Source organism: Ranitomeya variabilis, chromosome 5 (assembly GCF_051348905.1).
Source record: "Ranitomeya variabilis isolate aRanVar5 chromosome 5, aRanVar5.hap1, whole genome shotgun sequence".
Taxonomy (NCBI): domain Eukaryota; kingdom Metazoa; phylum Chordata; class Amphibia; order Anura; family Dendrobatidae; genus Ranitomeya; species Ranitomeya variabilis.
Window position 1 is genome coordinate 446,012,873 of NC_135236.1, and position 23,092 is coordinate 446,035,964.

The 23,092-nt window shown below is 44.1% G+C and overlaps 1 protein-coding gene across 3 annotated transcripts in view; it reads left to right on the forward strand.

Annotated features, from left to right (window-relative positions):
- Nucleotides 1-1,603: 1,603 nt before the first annotated feature.
- Nucleotides 1,604-23,092, forward strand: part of SLC38A4 (solute carrier family 38 member 4) — a 186,797-nt gene continuing 165,308 nt past the window's right edge. The window contains exon 1 of one of the 3 annotated variants that reach the window (XM_077265389.1): nt 1,604-1,693. The gene's annotated coding sequence lies outside the window, so the exon portion shown is untranslated. The remainder of the gene's footprint in view (nt 1,694-23,092) is intronic. The other 2 variants (XM_077265388.1, XM_077265390.1) reach the window with 2 other exon arrangements.

Consider the following 23,092-nt stretch of genomic DNA (forward strand, 5'->3'; position numbering starts at 1 on the left):
GTACCAAACCTTATAATAAGAGTCCAAAAAGTCAGAGGCAGCACACCATTGCAAATAAATTTCAAAGTGTTCAGGTTTTAATAGCCCATGATGGCAACTTTTCAGCTCATAAAGAGCCTTTCTCAAGAAAGCTTGAGAAAGGCTCTTTATGAGCTAGATCTATAAATAGACAGAAGATAGATAGATAAATAGATAGATAGATAGATAGATATGGGATAGATAGATATGGGATAGATAGATAGATAGATAGATAGATAGATAGATAGATAGATAGATAGATAGATAGAGGATAGATAGATAGATAGATAGATAGATATGGGATAGATAGATAGATAGATATGGGATAGATAGATAGATAGATAGATAGATAGATAGATAGATAGATAGATAGATAGATAGATAATAATTAGAAAAAACGAGGCAGCACTCCATCTTTGCAGTGTTTAGACGTGCAGGATTTTAATCAACCCACTGGTCTGGGCGACGTTTCGGCTCAGACTGAGCCTTTCTCAAGGCTTGAGAAAGGCTCAGTCTGAGCCGAAACGTCGCCCAGACCAGTGGGTTGATTAAAATCCTGCACGTCTAAACACTGCAAAGATGGAGTGCTGCCTCGTTTTTTCTAATTATTAACTAACTTGGATATATGGACTGGTATCCTGGGGGCCGTGCACCCAAAGATAAGTAGAAAGTGTGCTGTTCCTTTTCCTTTTGTTAGATAGATAGATAGATAGATAGATAGATAGATAGATAGATAGGTAGATAGATAGATAGATAGATAGATAGATAGATAGATAGATAGATTTGTTTGTTGTGGTTTTATAACTCTACTATATGGATACAAGTATTGGGACACACCAATTGAATTCAGATTTTTCATTCAATCCTACAAAAGTATTGAGAGCCCTACACATTACTCCTGCAGGATCTTTTATCCCCTTTTCACTATTAAAACAGCTGCCATTAATTTGGGAAGGCTTTCTACAAGATTTTGGGAGTGTTTCTGTGAGAATTTTTGATGGAAGAACGTTTAGGGCAGCAGACATTTCATGAATTGACTTGTCACAATGGTGGCTCCTTATTTCAGTACCACACTCACATTCAGTGAGCTCTTTAGAATGAGCCAGTGTTTCCCAAATGTATGGCGAGGGGCAGGATTTTATACCTTAGACCCGTGGCAGTAGAACTAAATGACAAACCTGGATTCGATGACCGAGAGGCATGTTTCAGTGCTTTTATCCACATAGCGTATTTGTGAAGACACAACAAACTACTATCTATCTTTCTTGGGTTCCTTTGCATGGAAAATGTAATTTGTTACAAACACAGTTTGTGTGGAAATGAATGAATCCTGTAAAGATTGGGAAATCTTTAACGTTTTGTTACGTCGATGACTCTGGAATAACGACATAAAATATGTATGGCAGTTTATCACCCAATTTGTTTACTTGGAATCACTATCCCTAATTTTTGGAGGGCATTTACAATACTCAGTTTCTTACATCAGGAGCAATGGATACTGTTTGCAAATGTCTAAGATTACAGGAGGGTTCCTTTAAAAGTAGGTTCAGCCCTCTGTGAAATGTGATGCTCAGAGGCCGACCTCTTCCCCATCAGCAAAAAAAGCGAATCAGTAAATGTAAGATCGTCCTGCAGACGCCGGCGGCTGACTCTTCTGTGGACTTTACAGAACAAGGTGGGTGCGCTCCATTCATTCAGTGCAGATTGCGGCCATGGTTTCCTATCACTATAGTTTATAGGGAAAGGTCATCACTACAGATATATTTCAAGTAATCCTTTATATATTTTTTTGCACAAGAGGGAACATATGCACTCACAGGGAAGGCAAAGCATATTTTCTGTGTTCTTCTTAGCTCCTTTTGTAGTGAATTGTAGTCCTGCAGCAAGACCTTGGTGACACGGATGGGATTGTACAATCTGGATTAATGCTTCGTATTTCTAATCTCCTGGTCTTTTTGTGTACTCTGCAATGCACTGGTTGAACCTAGACATGTATGCCTAGGAATAACATACAGCATTGCGGGAGTAACCACATGAGCTGGAGGTTTTGGCACTGAAGTGACACAGGCTGCAATCATTCATTTTCCACTGGCATCTCCATGGTCAGACATCTGTCATTATATTATCCAGATTATATGTCCTGGATGCAACCATGGCGCTGAGGATTGGAATATGCCCTAGAAATTAGGCAGCCCTTACTGCTGACACTTTGCCTTAGCTGATACTACGCTATGGTAACGTCCTACTTGTCAGCACTCTTACACTGATCACCAGGGATACTTTCCAAGCTGTTACATTACATCTAGGAACATCACATATGGTGCCACCCAATACAGTTCGTGTCCTAACAATCCCCAACTATTTAATAAATGCAGATGGATCTTATTTTTTTAAATTAAATATTTTATATATTTGTTTATTTATTTTTTATATACAAGCTCTGGCAAAAATTAAGAGACCACTGCAAAATGTTCAGTTTGTCTGATTTTTCTCTTTATAGGTATATTTTTGAGCAAAATGTAAATTGTTCTTTTATTCTATAAACTTCTGACAACAGGTCTCTGAAGTTCCAAACAATACATTTTGTATTTTTTTTTCTGAAAAGGAGAAATGGTCAAAATTACATTAAAAACCCTGTGCCTTCAGATCTTAAATAATGCAAAGAAAAAAAGTTCATGATCATTGAGAAACAACAATACTAATGTTATAGCTCAGGAAGAGTTCAGAAATCAATATTTTGTGGAATAACCATGATTTTTAATCACAGCTTTCATGCGTCTTGGCATGCTTTCCACCTGTCATTTATGCTGCTTCTGGAACAAAAATGTAAGCAGTTCTTCTTTGTTTGATGGCTTGTGACTATCCATCTTCTTCTTGATTACATTCCAGAGGTTTTCAATGGGGTTCAGGTCTGGAGATTGGGCTGCCCATGACAGGGTTTTGACTTTATTAGAAGCCCCCATAGATCGTAACTTTAAAATCCTCATTGCATAGGGACACTAATCTCCAAATGATAATTCCCTCCATACACAACAGCACTAGAGCATGGTTCATTCATGGCTCTGTGGAAACACCATTTAGAGTTTGTGGAATGATCTCAGCGGAATGGACGCCTAGGGTTGGGTCTGTGTGGACTGTCTGGTCCATAAAATGACATGGAAATGTTGTTATACAATTCTACGAGACTGCTCAGAATCACGGGATATGCAGATATGTCATTTAGTAAACAAACATGCAAGAAAAATATCACGATGCAGAATATTAACAGAACAAAAACCACAAAACTTGCATAGGTAATTAGTTGGGTTTCGGATTACACTGCTCTGCGTCAGAATATCTTGCCAAATTGTGGTATGCTTGTCATTTAAGAAATGCTACCTATGCACATTGTCTATTATCTACTGTATTTAAAATGAAAATGTTTCATATCTGTAGAATAATAGAATCTAGAAAGCTTAAAGTAGGTACCAGCTTCCAGAAAAGCTTTAGATTTGTGTTTCTCAACTCCGGTCCTCAAGAGCCACCAACAGGTCATGTTTTCAGGATTTCCTTAGGTGATGGAATTATTGCTTGAGCAGGTGATGAAATTATCATCCGTGCAATACTTGACCTGTTGGTGGATCTTGAGGACTGGAGTTGAGAAACCCTGATTTGGATGGATAAAATAACAAACTGCGCTTCACTCACCATCCCCGGGTCCGGAGCTGAGGCTCTATCGCTGCTCGCGATGTCCAGCCAATCTGTCAGATCAGTGTCTGTAAGGGGGGCTTTCTGTCTACACAGGAAGAGCCACTTATCTCACTGATCAGCTGCAATGCTGAGGACGTTACTAGGTTCAGCGCCAGACACTTGTCGTCAGACCCAGAGTCAATGAGTAAGGAGCATTTTTTTTTTCATTTATAAGAAACTGTAGCTGGGATAATGGTTTTCTGAATGGAGACAATCCCTGTAAGTATACATTTGCCAAAAGCTATGGCATACTTTGTTTATACTATACTTTTCAGTATTTGTAAATTACTAATTATGGTTTTTTAAAAAGATTAATCAACCAATTATTAGTCAATAAAATCAAGTAACTATTAAGTTCTTGGGAGACATTGTGACCATCTGGCTATGCAACTGCTTAAAGTTCTAAAAGGGAAAGGTATAGTACCAAAGTCTGGAATATGTGGATTTTTCCAAAATACAGTTGTGCTCAAAAGTTTACATCCCCCGGTAGAATTTTTGCTTTCTTGGCCTTTTTTCAGAGAATATGAATGATAACACCAAAACTTTTTCTCCACTCATGGTTAGTGGTTGGGTGAAGCCATTTATTTTCAAACTACTGTGTTTTCTCTTTTTAAATCATAATGACAACCCAAAACATCCAAATGACCCTGATCAAAAGTTTACATACCCTGGTGATTTTGGCCTGATAACATGCACAGAAGTTGACACAAATGGGTTTGAATGGCTACTATAGGTAACATCCTCACCTGTGACCTGTTTGCTTGTAATCAGTGTGTGTGCATAAAAGCTAAATGAGTTTCTGAGATCCAGACAGACTCTAGCATCTTTCAGCCAGCCACTGATGTTTCTGGATTGTGAGTCATGAGGAAAGTAAAAGAATTGTCAACAGATCTAGGGAATAGGTAATTGAACTGTATAAAACAGGAAAGGGATACAAAAAGATATCTAATGAATTGATAATGCCAGTCAGCAGTGTTCAAACTGTGTTTAACAAAAGGAAAATCAGGGGCTCTGTAAAAACAAAACCACGGTCAGGTAGACCAACAAAAATGTCATCCATAAATGCCAGGAAAATTGCTTGGGATACAAAGAAAAACCCACAAATAACATCAGCTGAAATTCAGGACTCTCTGAAAACTAGCGGTGTGGCTGTTTCAAAATGCACAATAAGGAGGCACTTGAAGAAAAATGGGCTGCTTGGTTAAGTCACCAGAAGAAAGCCATTACTGCGCAAATGCCACAAAGTATCTCTCCTACAATACACAAAACAGCACAGAGACCAGCCTCAAAACTTCTGGAACAAGGTAATTTGGAGTGACAACACCAAAATTTAACTTTTTGGCCACAATCATAAATGTTACATTTGGAGAGAGATCAATAAGACCTATGATGAAAGGAACACCATTCCTGCTGTAAAGCACGGAGGTGGATCGCTGTTTTGGGAAAGTGTGAGCTACAAAGTCACAGGAAACTTGGTCAAAAGTGAAGTAAAGATGAATGCAGCACGTTATCAGCAAGTACTGGAGGCAAATTTGCAGTCATCATCCCGGAAGCTGCACATGGGACGTACTTGGATGTTCCAACATGACAACGATCCAAAACACAAGGCCAAGTTGACCTGTTATTGTCTACAGCAGAACAAAGTGAAGGTTCTGGAGTGGCCATCTTAGTCTCCTGACCTCAATGTCATTGAGACACTCTGGGGAGATCTCAAACGCGCAGTTCGTGCTAGACAGCCCAGAAATTTACTGGAACTGGAGGCTTTTTGCCAAGAAGAGTGGGCAGCTTTACCATCTGAGAAAATAAAGAACCTCATCCACAACTACCACAAAAGACTTCAAGCTGTCATTGATGTTAGAGGGGGCAATTCACGGTATTAAGAAATGGGGTATGTGAACTTTTGATCAGGGTCATTTGGCTATTTTGGGTTGTCATGATTTGAAAAGAGAAAACACAAGTAGTTTGACAATAAATGTCTTCACCCAACAACTAACCATGAGTGGAGAAAAAGTTTTGGTGTTATCATTCATATTCTCTGAAAAAAGGCCAAGAAAGCATAAATTCTGCTGGGGTATATAAACTTTTGAGCACAACTGTATGCTGCTCCACAGATGGTATCATTAGTGATTATCCCTTTTCGAACAGAAGTGTATGGAGACTATAAAAGAACAGCCACATTTTAATTTTCTTTAACTTGTTACACAGGTCTTATTTGTGTAAACCCTTTGTGTGTTTATCTTTTCACTACAAAGTAATGAAATGTGCATATTCATGTTTTTATTACACGTACATAGAAAAAATGGTCGCATAGTTACATAGCTACATAGGTTGAAAGAAGACCTATGTCCATCAAGTTTAACCTTTCTCCACCAATTATACATTTGTCACTAAATTAACTATAATCCGCAATGTTCTGAGTAGGTGTCAGAGTTTTGAATCAATGTGTATTCTTTGTGCCCGTTTTTACCATCAAAGTATCATCAGTAGTGTTGAGCGATACCTTCCGATATCGGTATCGGTATTGGATTGGATCGGCCGATATCCAAAAAATATCGGATATTGCCGATACCGATACCCGATACCAATACAAGTCAATGGGACACAAATATCGGAAGTGATCCTGGATGGTTCCCAGGGTCTGAAGGAGAGGAAACTCTCCTTCAGGCCCCGGGATCCATATTCATGTAAAAAATAAAGAATAAAAATAAAAAATATGGATATACTCACCCTTGGACGAGCCCTCGCTGTCACCGCTGCAAGCGTCTGCCTCCATTCCTAAGAATGCAGAGAGTGAAGGACCTTCGATGACGTCGCGGTCACGTGAGCGGTCACATGAGCGGTCACGCGACCAATCACAAGACAGCGACGTCATCGCAGGTCCTACACTCACTGCATTCTTAGGAACGGAGGCTGCCGGTTGCACCGCTGCGAGCCAGGGTCCGTCGGAGGGGTGAGTATATCCATATTTTTAATTTTTATTCTTTATTTTTTACATGAATATGGATCCCGATCCCGATTCTCGATATCGCAAAAATATCGGAACTCGGTATCGGAATTCCGATACCGCAAATATCGGCCAATACCCGATACTTGCGGTATCGGAATGCTCAACACTAATCATCAGTGTATGGTCCATGGGTCTATTTTTACCATCAAAGTATCATCAATGTATGGTCCGTACATCAGTTTTTACCATCAAAGTGTCATCAATCTGGTCCGTACATCAGTTTTTCCCATCAATGTGTCATCAGTGTATGGTCCAAGTGTCCATTTTTCCCATCAGTGTGTCATCAGAGGTTGGCCCATGTGTCCGTTTTTACCATCAGTGTGTCATCAGAGGTTGGTCCATGTGTCCATTTTTACAATCAGTGTGTAATCAGTGTATGGTCCGTGTGTCTGTTTTTACCATCAGTGTGTCATCAGTGTATGGTCCGTGTGTCTGTTTTTACCATCAGTGTGTCATCAGTGTATGGTGCGTACGTCCGTTTTTACCATCAATGTGTCATCAGTGTATGGTGCGTACGTCCGTTTTTACCATCAATGTGTCATCAGTGTATGGTGCGTACGTCCGTTTTTACCATCAATGTGTTATCAGTGTATGGTTCGTGTGTCCAATTTTCACATCAATGTGTCATCAGTGTACAGTCCGTGTGTCAGTTTTTACCATCAGTGTGTCACCAGTGTTAGGTCCGTATGTCCATTTTTCACATCAATGTGTCATGAGTGTTAGGTCCGTATGTCCGTTTTTACCATCAGTGTGTCATCAGTGTATGGTCCGTGTGTCCGTTTTTACCATCAGTGTGTAATCAGTGTATGGTCAGTGTGTCCAATTTTCACATCAATGTGTCATCAGTGCATGGTCCGTGTGTCCGTTTTTACCATCAGTGTGTCATCAGTGTATGGTCCGTGTGTCTGTTTTTACCATCAGTGTGTCATCAGTGTATGGTCCGTGTGTCCGTTTTTACCATCAGTGTGTCATCAGTGTTTTGGATCATTGTGTCATCAGTGTCATTCTGTGCGTTACTTTTTATAATCAGTGTGTTAGTGTTTTATTCATGGATGGATAAATAAATTGCAAAGTTTCTCGTATCCTTTGCTATCTTAAATGCAGACAGCACACGGATGGTGCACAAATAGCATTCATATAACATCCGTATTTTTCATGGATCCATAGACTTGCATCGACCTTTTATTATCACTGATGATGGAGAAAAACTGACCTTTCATCATGACTTTTGCATGACACACCGCCCGTGAAAAATCATGGACATGTGAAAAGCACCATAGAATATACTGGGTACGTCTTTCATCTGTGAACAACGCAGACATCTGAATGAAGCCTATCAGATATATATACGTATGTCAGAACATTTTTCTTTCTGTGTAGATTAATGTAGGCCAGCATCCTATTTATTACAAAATGGTAGGAATAGGCCTTTGTTAAATTGGTTGTCTCATAATGACTGTACTTCACAATTTAGGAAAAAAATTAATATAAGTGGTTGTTTTTTTTTCATGACAGTCCTGCTCATGAATACTAAAAGTGGATGTGATACTTTTTTATCACCTGTTTTAAAGGGAAATAACCTCTTGAAGTGACATTAACCATGTGTTTATGTCACCATAACAAACCCCTAGCATCCCTGGCTCTGTCATAATAAACCACATGTGGTCTATAGGACAGATACAGTAAATGTTTTTTTCAGCTGCTGATTTTTTTTTTAGCCATAAGGAATATACAGCCATAGCTGACAATGTGCATTCTGAAATAGTTCTGCTATTCACCCTCAGGCTTCATGTGACTTCTGGCATTCCCATTGTGATATGTCAATCGTAGTAGTCTTGTTAACTACTTACTAGTTCCTACTATACTAATACATCCAATTACTGGCTGGTGGGACAGTGTGTGTCCACTTTTACAATAGGATGTGTATGGATGTACTAATTCTATGTTTTACGTTACATGGAAGAATGTCTATTATACTTCACACAGATCATACTGCTTGGATAAAAGGCAACATCGAACTGGGTCAGTGTCAGTGTTATATTGGGCAGAGCTCCCACAGTCCACACTACTGCTTTCATCCAAGGGGCAGCATTAATATCCACAGTGGGACAGCCTCTCCTTGCCTCCTAACCTAGAGCAGCTCAGAAGGGCTTGGAATGTTGTTTGCAGGACACAAGAATGGAGGAGGAGCGGTGCGCAAACCTGCCATGCGGCCTTGCTAAAAAAAAATTGTACCTAATGCTGAAAATAGGTGTAAACATTTATGGATACATAAAACATATGGAATATTTGTATGCAAAGGTATACAATACTTATTTAATTGTTATACAAAACATTTACAGTATTTGTAAATTACTTCTACATCAGGTCGTTGAAGAGACCCCTAATACAAAATCCGTAATCTATCCCACTGCCTTTACATTCTGATAACAAAACCAGGAAACACATTTGATCTAAGAAAGGAAATTTAAGCACTAAATAGTGCAAAAGCACCCAAGACCAGAAATGAAAACCAACTCCATATCAAATGCCAAAGAAGGAGGACAAAAAGAGCGTCTAGGTTATTTCAAAATTGTAATATTTTATTATATTAGCAATATAAGAAGATAAAGTGCATACAAAGGACAAAAATCAATACTCAATAGTGTGCATAAGGATGGTTAAAAAGTAAACATCTCCCTGTGTGAGCTGCCCATGAGAACAAGGTGCATAGTTGCAAAGAGCTGCAAGTAATATCATTTTGTATTGGCTAGTGGGTAAAAATACCCCACAGCATAAAATTAAGTGTAGAAAGCAGCGTTTACCAATGCAGGACAGCAGACAGTTGGATCCCGAAACAAAGACTCCCGAAACAAAGACTCCCGACGCGCTTTTCGCCTCTTCCGGTGTTTTGATTTCTCAGGCTACATTTTAGAATGTTTATTTCAATAAGTCCAACCATATATTCTTAATGGTACTTCCTTAGTACATACAACCACAAGATGGCAGTAAAATCACTGTCATCCCAAAGAAGCCAACCATTCATAAAAATTTGAATACATTTTATTAAAGAAACAATTGAAACACACACCCCCGGAAGAAGCAAGGGCGAAACGCGCGTCAGGGCGCTGGGAAAAGCCAGTGGTGGAGGCACACGATCTGATATTCTATCTAGGTAACGACTTTTTGTACTTATTTAAGGAAATGATATTACTATCTATGACATAGTTAGTACTATGATAAAAGGAGCTGTCTGAAAACCAAAAAAACACCGATATTACAGAGTGGATGCTGTTTGCACCTTGTGTATAATATATGTGTTGGTCTATAGACATAGGCATTTTGTTGTCATATGTACTTTATCTAGTCCAGATTTAATTGAACAGTGTGCCTCTCAAGGCTTTCCCATGGGGTATTACCCGGTAAAATGGAGGTAGCTTTTTAACTTGTATGTGTATTGTTTCAATTGTTTCTTTAATAAAATGTATTCAAATTTTTATGAATGGTTGGCTTCTTTGGGATGACAGTGATTTTACTGCCATCTTGTGGTTGTTTGCACATTTTAGAATGCCGCAGAGCCTGTGACAGGACTTAGACCAGCACTTCTAGCTTTCAACTTTGAGTAACAGGTGGATGAGTGACAAGTGTAGGCCTCGTGGTCTGAGAGACCTACCAAATTCAGGCAAGACACATGATGGAGACCCAACTTGGAGTCCAAACATTTCCAAAAATTAGAGGCAGACAACACTAAAGTAGCATCAATTTATTTTATTTATTTTACTTACTTATATAGCACCCTTAATTCCACGTCGCTTTAGATACATTACCAATTTCCCCAAAGTAGAAATAGCATAATGGGGCTCTGATACTCTTTCCACTACAGGCATCTCTTCAGATGGAGACCCAAGTTGGAGTCTCCACATTTCATAAAATTGTTAGTAATATCAGTGGCAATAGCAACAGCAGCCGCAGAAGCCATGGCAAAGGTGTGACAGACTGCAAAAATGCGAGATCCATGCAGCGCACAAAAACCTACACCATTGCTTAGTTTGCCCAGTCTGTGAAAGTCATTTGAGGTCCATGACTTGTTCATCTTGATGAAAGTTAGGCAAGCTACACTTTCAGAGGACAGCCGCTTATCTGTCTAAAAACCACTGGCAGCTCTGAAGACACATTCTGAGAGAACGCTGGCTGCCGGGCTTGATAAAATCTCCAAGACATGACAGGTGAGCTCAAACTACTCCATTTTTGAAGACCAAAATGCAAAAGAGTCAAACCCCTCCAATGGCATTGATATTGAGCTTGAGATACTCCTGCATCATCTTCTCCAGTCGTTCACTACATATCAGACTTGTACTCTGTTCTACAGGTGCACGAACTGGTCTAAAAACTGTGTGAAATGACTCACTGAAATTGCTTTTTTTATCTTATATATTTTACTCACTAATATAGCACCGTTATCTTAGTAGCCATTTTGAAACTGTGCATAAGGGTTTAGAGGTCCTTCATGTGTGCCCACTCCACAAGCGTGATTTGCTAAAAGTTCGTACTGCATTTGGCCAGACTATGCAAAATGTCATACTTTACCTGGGGCCATCACTGCTGCCACAACCACTGCAACATGTGCAGAGTGGAATTCCACCTAGTTGGCGCAGCGCATATCCATCAGTTAAACATTAGCCCGAAATACCTCTGCAACGATGCCACGTGGGGAGTGAATGCCAGAAATGAGCACCAAGTGACTGTGCTTTCTGCAGGAGAGCATCCAGGCTGGGATAGTGGCATAGAAATTGCTGTACCACCAGGTCGAGGATGTGAGTCATGCAAGGCACGTGTGTGAGGTTGACCCGGCGTAGGTTCGCTACCAGGTTCACTCCGTTATTGCACACGGCCTTCCCTAACTTCAGATTCAATGGAGACAACCACTGCTCAAACTCGGCCTAGAGAGATGTCCTGCTTTTTGGGATTTGAAGATTTGCTGTCTGTGACACTTTGGTGTCTAGTATTTTAGCTCACCATCTCTTGGTGTGTAGTGGTTTTGTTCTCCACCCCTGGAGTGTAGTGGTTTACTTCTCCAAAGCAAGGTGATTAGTAGTTTATTTCTCCATCCCCTGGTGTCTAGAAGTTTAATTCTCCATCTTCTGGTGTGTAGTGTGTAGTGGTTTAATTATCCAACCCCTGGTGTCTAGTAGTTTAATTCTCCATTTTCTGGTGTACAGTGGTGTAATTATCCAACCCCTGTTGGCTAGTAGTTTAGTTCTCCATCTTATGGTGTATAGTGGATTAGTTATCCAACCCTTGGTGTTTAGTAATTTAGTTCTCTAACTACTGATGTGTAGTAGTTTGGTTCTCCTTCTTATGTTGTGTAGTGGTTTAGTTCTCCATCCTCAAGCTCCCTGCAAGCCTTGGGGATTCCAAGACTTGTAGAGCAACCCCTTACTTGCCTGCCCCCACAGTCACCCATTGCTAAGTGAGTGAGATTTAACCCCCCTGGCCATGCTTGCTCGTCCAGGTGTCAATATTGAAATGCACCAGTCAGACATAGATTTTTTCTTAGAGAAGTAATCGCAACTGGGCAATTGGTTCTGGGGGACTGTGACAGCCATCAGCTTTCAAAAACCATGGACAACAGATTGGATTGGGCAACCAATTTGTCAAGGATTTCATCCCATTATGACAGAGATCACAGGCTGGAAGTGACACACAACCACCCGCTGTGATCTTTGGATCGAACAGCTCTCAGCTGGCCCCTATGTTCTAGACAACTACGCAATTTGATGATGATAAACCAAGGAGGCCTCAGGTTGTTCCCAATAATTCCTTATAGGAAAACTAACAGTGAGTGTACAGCATATACACCTCTGGATTATAACGCATGGAATATGTGTAAATTCCACCTTACGATCACTAACTCCACGATAACCCCACAATATTTGCTGCCACCACCAATCTTGTTTTTTTTTTAAATAAATAAATATAGGCCGATTGGAAGTCATTCTTCTATTGAGATCCACACCATCAGGCTCTTCCATCCCCTCTCCCTCGGAGTAGCCATCATATAGTGCCCCCCATGCTCAACCATCCACTTCCTTAACCACTTTTCTGCCTGGTTGCTGCACTTCATATCCTCAAAATTGCCATCCATTATACTGGGAGACATCAACATTCCCATAAACTGCCCCACCTCCTCAACTGCATCCCAGTTTCTATCTCTAACCACTTCTCTTGGCCTCTCACAACTTTCAACCTCTGAGACACACAAAGACAGTAACACCCTTGATCTCATCTTTGTCTGGCTCTGTTCAATCTCCTACCTAGATAACTAACCTCTTCCCCTCTCTACGCCAAGATATTATGACTAACCACAATTTACACAGGAAAAATAGAGAGGATAGCGGCACACCACTGATGAAAAAATGAAAAAAGCTTTATTAAGGCATAACAAGCAATATTAAAAACATGAAAAGCCTTATGCTTGATTTAATTAAATGATTAATTACATATGCACAAGGTGTGGATGCAAACACAGCAACAAAGAAAGAAGAAAAAAAAACATCATGGGAAAAAAAAACATAAAAAAAACAACATGGAAAAAAAAACATATCAATAAATATAAAATAATTCATTTCTTGAGTTCATACCCATCGGATATCTCGTGTCCAACTTTAGAATCCAGAATGCCTGCCTTGAAGTCAATAGTTTCTGTTTGTTTCCACACCGAATAGGATTAAAAATCTTTTTAAATGCATAAAAAGCAAAATGTGTGACGTCTCCTTGGTGAATATTCACAAAGTGTTTTGAGACACCGGAGTAAGCCGCATTTTAATTTTGAATATTGGCTAAATGTTCAGCTATGCGATTCTTAATCTTAATTTGGATCATTACAGCGATTATTCTGCAGAATTGAAGCACCTCATTATAGGATCACTCACTTATCTGCTCAAATTTTTTTTACAAATTCTTGGTGCTCCTATGTCCTCGGAATTTTCACCTTTGCTTGCAATTTTGTACATGGCTTGGTGGGAGGAGCATTTTCTTTGTAAGAGGGTGGTGCTGTTATGGACAGTAACACGCTGCCACTTTAAAAGACAGCACCCCCTTGTCTGGTGTGATGGAATGTTCTGCTTCCCCCCTGCTATAGACTGTGAAGATAAACTGCCCTAGAATTAGGGGAGGAGTTGAGCCTGAACTGTGCGTGTGAGCTGAAGCTGCTACAGAGAGAACTGTGTGCTGTTTGCGACAAGAAAGTTCCCCCAGCCTGGGGATGGAGTGTACTTGTGAAATTTGCAAGACTTTTCCAGGTACAGCAAAGGTGGCTGTTCTGTGCTAGTTTGTGAAGCCACGAAGATACTGAGAAAGGGACTTACAGTTTCCAGGAGCATCCCTAGGATCCAGAAGCAAGGAGAAGACCACGCTTCACAGAGCTGACAGAAAGCCGTGTGCACCACCGTATAGACTGCTGGGGGCCCGCCTGGGACCGGACCTGAGTCCCCAACATCACCGTGAGTCTGTTCCTGTTTGGTGCACCTGTTAGGGCCTAGTGTAGGCTTCAGTAGTCAGTACACGGGAGCCGTGTGGCCTACTTAGTAAAGGCCAGGGAGGTTATATGTAGAGTAGCATCGTTATTTGTTTATTGTTTAAATTTGCTTGTGAGACATATTTTGAGTCTGTAATAGTTGGAGCACCGTGCTATTTTACGGACAAGATAAAGTTTATAACTCTTGTAAAGTGTCTCTTACCATTGCATACCCCTGTTTGCATCGTCCTCACCCACTTTATTCCTTGCCTCCCAATAAATCTACCCTTTGTTGTTTGCACCTCATCTTGTGTACAGTAGTCTTCCTGCACCATGGTGGTCCCCCAGCCATCGCTTCATCTTTTCAATTATTCTAAACCTTTTTCTGATTATATATATTTGTTTGGCAGATGTGTGGACGATCTGATCTTTATATGGCAGGGTTCTACAGCAGATCTCAAAAAATTTCATATGTATCTTAATACCAATGATTTGGTATCGGGGTGGAAACAAACAGAAACTATTGACTTCAAGGGAGGCATTCTGGATTCTAAAGTTGGACACCAGATAAGAAATGATTTATTTTATATTTTGTTAGGGCTAGCCGAACGCACCAATTAAATAGAGATGTTTTTATTGATATTGGTGCGTTCGCAGCCCGGGGTCCACCGTGCAGGAGTACCTGCAGCTAGCAAACGGCGGCACTATATGGCGGTATGGACTAACTCACCGAGTAGCCGTGAACGCAAAGCACTGTGCCCTGTTAGACTTCACAGAGGCACAGGCTAACTGCCCAAACAGAGAGCAGTCAGTGGTCACGCATGAACACAAAACTCCTCGCCGGAGGTGCCAGCATTCTAGGGGCTTATTTCAGCCAGGTCCCTGAATACATAAAAACACAAACTCCTCGCCGGAGGTGCCTACATTCTAGGGGCTTATTTCAGCCGGGTCCCTGAATACATACAAACACAAACTCCTCGCCGGAGGTGCCAGCATTCTAGGGGCTTATTTCAGCCGGGTCCCTGAACACACTCTCACGTGACCACACAGGTGCAAAGCACATAACAAGGAACAATACTAGCGCATGGCCGTGCGGCCATGCGAGCCTTAAATAGTTGCAGCACGTACAGGACCTTCCTAGAAGGACCAATGAGAGGCTGCCACAGAGCGTAAGCACCTACAGGACCTTCCTGAAGGACCAATGGCCTTAGCTGCAGTAACTGATCATGTGACCCTCGATCTCCACTGAGAGGTCTTACTCTGGGCATGCTCAGAACGAGAAAAGCAGGACTTAGTCCCAGAAGCGTCTGCTCGCCACTGCCCAGCACTGACTTCAATGGCAGAAGCAGGAAAGGCAGCAGTAACTCTTTGCACAGAGTCAGACTGAGCGAGACGCTGGGACCGACATCTCCGCTGAGCAGGCTCCACTGCGGCACGAGAAGAATGGGAGACCGCAGCAGAGATGGCCCGAGATTCCCCCTGTGCAGAGGCGGGAACTCGACACCTAACATGGCCCCCCTCCTTGGGCCTCGCTACGTTCGAAGGCAGCAATGAGCTGCGGAGCCCGAATGTGCTCAGCAGGCTCTCAGGACCGTAACCCTTCCAGTCCACCAAATAAAAATTTTTGCCACGAACCACCTTGCACCCCAAAATAGTGTTCACCTCGTAATCATCAGTAGACGAAGCCGATGTCCCAGCAGATGACTCAGAAAACCGGGACATGTATACGGGCTTAAGGAGGGACAAATGAAAGGTGTCGGTGATACCTAGGCATGGAGGAAGGGCTAGACGGTAGACCACAGGATTAACCTTTTCGAAGACCTTGAAGGGACCCAAGTAGCGAGGAGCAAACTTAGTGGACTAAACACGCAGCCTGATGTTACGAGCGGAGAGCCACACTAAGTCACCAGGAGCAAAGGTCGGGGCAGGGTGCCGATGTGCATCGGCGGAGGACCTCATTCTCTCCTTGGAGGCCCGGATGGCATCCTGAGTGCGGTCCCAAATGTCTTGTGCCTCCACTGCCCAGTCTGCCACCCTGGAGTGAGCAGATGACACGGGCATAGGCACAGGAACCCGCGGATGCTGGCCATAATTAAGGAGAAAAGGAGTCTGACCGGTGGAGTCGGCTACAGCGTTGTTAAAGGCAAACTCTGCCCACGGTAACAAGAATGCCCAGTCATCCTGCCTGGCAGAAACAAAATGTCATAAATAAGTGACCAGAGTCTGATTGGCTCTCTCAACCAACCCATTCGTCTCGGGTTGATAAGCTGAGGAGAGATTTAACTCAATACTGAGTAGACGACAAAGCTCCCTCCAGAATCGAGACGCAAACTGGGGACCCCGGGCACTGACAATCTTGTCCGGCATACCGTGTAAGCGAAAGATAGGCTTAATGAACAAGGCTGCCAGAGCCCTGCAGAAGGTAGCCGTGGAAGAGGCACCAAATGAACCATTTTGGAAAAATGGTCGGTGATCACCCAGATAATGGTGCAACTACTAGACTTGGGTAAGCCCACCACAAAGTCCATCCCGACCATCTCCCAGGGCCTGTCCGCCACCGGCAGAGGGTAAAGCAACCCAGCTAGCCGTTGCCGAGGGGACTTGTTCTTGGCGCAAGAGACACACGTCCGAACATAGTCTGCGACATCACGAGCCATATGCGGCCACCAGTATGTCCTCGCCAGTAACTCAGATGTCCTTTTGGAACCAAAATGTCCACCCACCCTGGACGAGTGTGCCCAAGAGAGAACCTCCGGTCGCAAACCGGATGGTACAAAAGTCTTGCCCGGAGGCACAGACTCTAGCGAAACCGGGGCCACAGTTCTCAGGCTCTCGGTGGGGACAATAAGCCGAGGCTCCTCTTCCTCCTCCACAGATGACACAACGGAGCAAGAGAGAGCGTCGGCACGAATGTTCTTCTCCCCAGAAAGAAAATGGAGGGTGAAATGAAACCGGGAGAAGAAGAAGGACCATCTGGCCTGGCGAGAATTTAACCGCTGGGCTGTCTGCAGGTACACCAAATTTTTATGATCTGTGAAGACTTGATAGGGAAAACGAGCTCCTTCCAAGAGATGTCTCCACTCTGAGAACGCCAACTTCATGGCTAGCAACTCCCTGTCCCCGATGGAATAATTCCTCTCTGCTGGTGAGAAGGTCTTAGAAAAGAAGAAGCAAGGATGCTTCCAACCTTGAGCATCCTTTTGGAAGAGGACTGCTCCAGCACCAACAGATGAGGCATCCACCTCCATGATAAATGGCTTATCTACATCGGGGCAATGTAGAATGGGAGCGCTAGCGAAGTGTGACATTATGGAGTTAAAGGCCTCAGAGACCTCCTCAGACCACAATTTGGGATTTGCCCCCCTCTTGGTGAGGGCAACCAAGGGAGCTACCAAAGTTGAGAAATGCGGAATGAACTGGCGATAATAATTAATGAACCCCATAAAGCTCTGCACCGCTTTAAGAGAATGGGGTTCCTGCCAGTCCATCACAGCCTGTAGCTTGGCAGGATCCATAGCCAATCCCTGGGCGGAGATAATATAGCCTAGGAAAGGTAAGGACTCCTGCTCAAACATACACTTCTCCAACTTGGCATAGAGGGAGTTTGCCCGAAGAAGGTCGAAGACTTTGCAAACATCTCTCCGGTGGGAGTCAATATCTGGAGAGTAGATGAGAATATCATCCAGATAGACTATGACCGAGGTGGTGAGCATATCCCGGAAGATGTCGTTCACAAAGTCTTGGAAAGCGGCTGGGGCATTACAGAGCCCGAAGGGCATCACCAGATATTCATAGTGCCCATCCCTGGTGTTAAAAGCCGTCTTCCATTCGTCCCCCTCACGGATGCGAATCAGGTTGTAAGCACCCCGCAGATCTAGTTTAGTAAACACCCTTGCTCCCCGAAGCCTATTGAAGAGCTCAGATATCAAGGGCAAAGGATACTTATTCTTATTGGTGATGGCGTTAAGACCCCTGTAGTCTATACATGGACGCAGTTCCCCATTCTTCTTCTGCACGAAGAAGAACCCAGCCCCAGCAGGTGACACTGACTTCCTGATGAACCCTCTTGCCAGATTCTCTTGAATGTACTGAGACATTGCCTCTGTCTCCGGGAGAGATAACGGATAAACTTGACCCCGGGGAGGCTCAGCACCAGGCAAGAGATCAATAGGGCAGTCATAGGGGCGATGGGGCGGAAGGGTCTCCGCCGCCTTTTTGGAGAACACGTCTGCATAAGACCAATATTGCTTGGGGAGAGAGGATAGATCTGCGGGTACCTCTGTAGTCGCAACCTGAACGCACTCCCTTTGACACCTACCCCCACAAGATTCACCCCATCCCAGAATTCTGCCTGAGGACCACTCGATATGGGGAGAGTGGTACCGTAGCCAAGGTATCCCCAACAGGACCTCATCAATTCCCTCAGGAATGATGAGCAGAGATATAATCTCCTGATGGGATGGAGACATGGACAGAGTAAGAGGGATGGTCTGGTGTGTTATCTGTGAGGGCAGTGTCGACCCATTCACCACTCGTACCGTTACTGGTTGAGCTAGCATAACCAGGGGTATTGCGTGACGTTGGGCGAAGGCAGAAGACATAAAATTGCCCTCCGCCCCAGAATCCATGCAGAGCTCTACCGAGTGGGAGGATGAGCCTATAATAATTGTCCCCTTAAAGGATAATTTGGAGGTAAACGTCGCCGTGTCTAGTGTACCTCCACCTACTACCACTAGACGCTGACGTTTCCTCGACCGCTGGGGACATCTGGTGGCAAGATGTCCTGACTGCTGGCAAACATGACAGACCTTGAGTGCACAAGCGGTCCGGGACTTAGATCCCGCTCGTGACACTTCCATGGCCTCATGTGACTCAGGAACCAGGACCGGAGATTCCAGAGGTTTGGCGAAGGTGGGAGCCAGCCGAAACCTCTGCCTAAACTGTTCTCGCTCTAACCTCCGCTCGTTAAAACGGAGGTCAATTAGAGTAGAGACAGTTACTAACTCCTCCAGTGTGGCAGGAATCTCCCTAGTGGCCAGAGCGTCCTTAACGTGATCAGCCAGGCCCCTCCAAAATATGGGGATAAGGGCTTTATCCGACCACTCCAGCTCAGAAGCTAAAGTACGAAAGCGGATGGCAAAATGGCTGACCAAGGACTCACCCTGAGTTAATGCCAGCAGTTAAAGCGCCGTGTCATGGGTGACTTGAGGTCCTAAAAAGACCCGTTTCAGAGTGCTTAGGAACAGCGGAGCACTCTGCACCACATGATCTCCACGCTCCCACAGCGGCGCAGCCCATTCCAACGCCCTGTCCGACAAGAGAGACAGAATAAATCCCACCTTAGCCCGCTCAGTGAGAAAACGTGCAGCCAGGAGCTCGAGGTGAATAGAGCACTGACTCACGAATCCCCTACAAGATTTGCTATCTCCAGAAAATTTTTCCGGCAGCGGGAGGCGAGATAATGTCAGAACAGGGGTGGCAGTGGACAAGGTTGCTGAAGCCATGCTAGCAGCCTGTACAGCAACTGCGGTAACATCCACAGCTGAGGTTGAGCTCTCGAGAGCCGCCAACCTACCCTCCAGCTGCTGGATACACCGCAAGGATTGCTGAATGTCCGCCATTTACTAGCCAGACCCTGGCGCTAGTATTCTGTTAGGGCTAGTGGAACGCACAGAGTAAATAGAGATGTTTTTATTGATATTGGTGTGTTCGCAGCCCGGGGTCCACCGTGCAGGAGTACCTGCAGCTAGCAAACGGCGGCACTATATGGCGGTATGGACTAACTCACCGAGTAGCCGTGAACGCAAAGCACTGTGCCCTGTTAGACTTCACAGAGGCACAGGCTAACTGCCCAAACAGAGAGCAGTCAGTGTTCACGCATGCACACAAAACTCCTCGCCGGAGGTGCCAGCATTCTAGGGGCTTATTTCAGCCAGGTCCCTGAATACATAAAAACACAAACTCCTCGCCGGAGGTGCTAGCATTCTAGGGGCTTATTTCAGCCAGGTCCCTGAGCACACTCTCACATGACCACTCTGGACAATACTAGCGCATGGCCATGCGGCCATGCGAGCCTTAAATAGTTGCAGCACGTAGAGGACCTTCCTAGAAGGACCAATGAGAGGCTGCCACAGAGCGTGAGCACCTACAGGACCTTCCTGAAGGACCAATGGCCTTAGCTGCAGTATCTGATCATGTGACCCTCGATCTCCACTGAGAGGTCTTACTCTGGGCATGCTCAGAACGAGAAAAGCAGGACTTACTCCCAGAAGCGTCTGCTCGCCGCTGCCCAGCACTGACTTCAATGGCAGAAGTAGGAAAGGCAGCAGTAACTCTTTGCACAGAGTCAGACTGAGCGAGACACTGGGACCGATGTCTCTGCTGAGCAGGCTCCACCGCGGCAGGAGAAGAATGGGAGACCGCAGTAGAGATGGCCCGAGATTCCCCCTGTGCAGAGGCGGGAACTCGACCCCTAACATTTATTGATATGTTGTTGTTTTTTGTTTGTTTTTTCCATGTCTTTTTTTTTTAGTTTTCTGGTTTTTTTCCATGCTTTTTTTTTTCTTTCTTTGCTGCTGTGTTTGCATCCACACCTTGTGCATATGTAACTAGTCATTTCTCATCTGTGATTTGTTGTTCATTGATATTTATTCTGGCAGTGATTTTAATTGTATATCCTATGATTAAGGGTGCCGCATGCACCTGAAATGCGTAAGGCTTTTCATGTTTTTAATATGGCTTTTTATGCCTGAATAAAGTTATTTTCAATTTTTCATCAGTGGTGTGCCACTATCCTCTCTATTTTTCATGTTTGGCTGTGCTCACTAGCCTTGCGAGCACCCACCTGCCTTTGGATTTGGCTCTACCCATTTGGTGTTGCATGTGGATCCCGTTGAAGCTCCCAGACCTCCTTCTCCCACAATTTACACAGTTTTACGCGCTCCCTAAAAACACAGCTGTTTAAGACAGTCTATCACATTCCCTAATCAAAGTCCTTTTTATATACTGTATAGCCTATTCTCTACTTCCTTGAACATGATTCACCATCAAGTTCCACCGAACCCAAAAGCACTACAAATATTGGCTGGTGATTACCTCAGGCAGCCTTTATCTACCCTCCATTTTCCACTAGATGGCTGGACCATCACTGTACTTTTTGTCACCCCCACCGCATCGGGACCCCTCTCTTCTGCTCACCGGGGCCCCAGCGGCAGGATTCTGCTGATGCAGTTGAAGCGATGGCCGGGGGACCACCACAGTGCAGGAAGACTACTGTACACAAGATGAGGTGCAAACAACAAAGGGTAGATTTATTGGGAGGCAAGGAATGAAGTGGGTGGGGAAGATGCAAACAGGGGTATGCAATGGCAAGAGATACTTTACAAGAGTTATAAACTTTATCTTGTCCGTAAAATAGCACGGTGCTCCAACTATTACAGACTCAGAAAATGTCTCACAAGCAACTTTAAACAATACACAAATAATGAGGCTACTCTACATATAACCTCCCTGGCCCTTACTAAGCAGGCCACACGGCTCCCGTGTACTAACTACTGAAGCCTACACTAGGCCCTAACAGGTGCACCAAACAGGAACAGACTCACGGTGATGTTGGGGACTCAGGTCCAGTCCCAGGGGGGCCCCCAGCAGTCTAATATGGCAGTGCGCACGGCTTTCTGTCAGCTCTGTGAAGCGTGGTCTTCTCCTTTCTTCTGGATCCTAGGGATGCTCCTGGAAACTGTAAGTCCCTTTCTCAGTATCTTCGTGGCTTCACAAACTATCACAGAACAGCCACCTTTTCTGTACCTGGAAAAGTCTTGCAAATTTCACAAGTACACTCTGTCCCAGGCTGTGGGACCTTTCTTGTAGCAAACAGCACACAGTTCTCTCTAGCAGCTTCAGCTCACACACACAGTTCAGGCTCAACTCCTCCCCTCATTCCAGGGCAGTTCATCTTCACAGCCTATAGCAGGGGGAAGCAGGACATTCCATCACACCAGACAAGGGGGTGCTGTTTTTTAAAGTGGCAGCGTGTTACTGTCCATAACAGCACCACCCTCTTACACAGTAACTGAACCTGCATCCGAGATGCAGGTTCAGTGAACATTTATTGCCGTGCGGGCCCCAACGGCAGTAGTTAAAAGCTGACAGCCAATCGGAGGCTGGCAGCTGATTTCAGGGTGCACTTCGCTGTCATATTACATCATTGCACTTGAAATGTATGGAGGGGACGTCGCCGCTGGACTGTGGCCAGGTAAGGAGAAAGTGTTTTTTTAATTATTATTATTGAAAGCAGTAAGCTGCAATATGTTTGAACTGCAAGATGGAGACACATGGACCATATGTCTCTATCCTACCCCATCTGTCTCCATCCTGCCTCATGTGACATGGTGTAGGATCATGGAGCAGGATGGAGACAGATGGGGCAGGATGGAGACAGATGTGGCAAGAACATGGGGCAGGATGGAGACAGATGGGGAGTGATGGAGACATATGGGACAGGATGGAGACAGATGGGCAGGAATATTGGACAGGATGGAGACAGATGGGGCAGGATGCAGACAGATGGGGCAGGATGGAGTCAGATGGGGCAGGATCATGGTGCAGGATGGAGACAGATAGGGCAGGATGGAAACAGATGGGGCAGGATGGAGAAAGATGGGGCAGGATGGAGATAGATGGGGCAAGATCACGGGACAGGATGGAGACATATGGGGCAAGATGGAGACATATGGGGCAGGAACATGGGACAGAATAGAGGCAGATGGTGCAGGATGGAGACAGATGAGGCAGAATCATCATATGGGGCAGGATGGATAATCATGAGGGCAGGATGGGAGAAC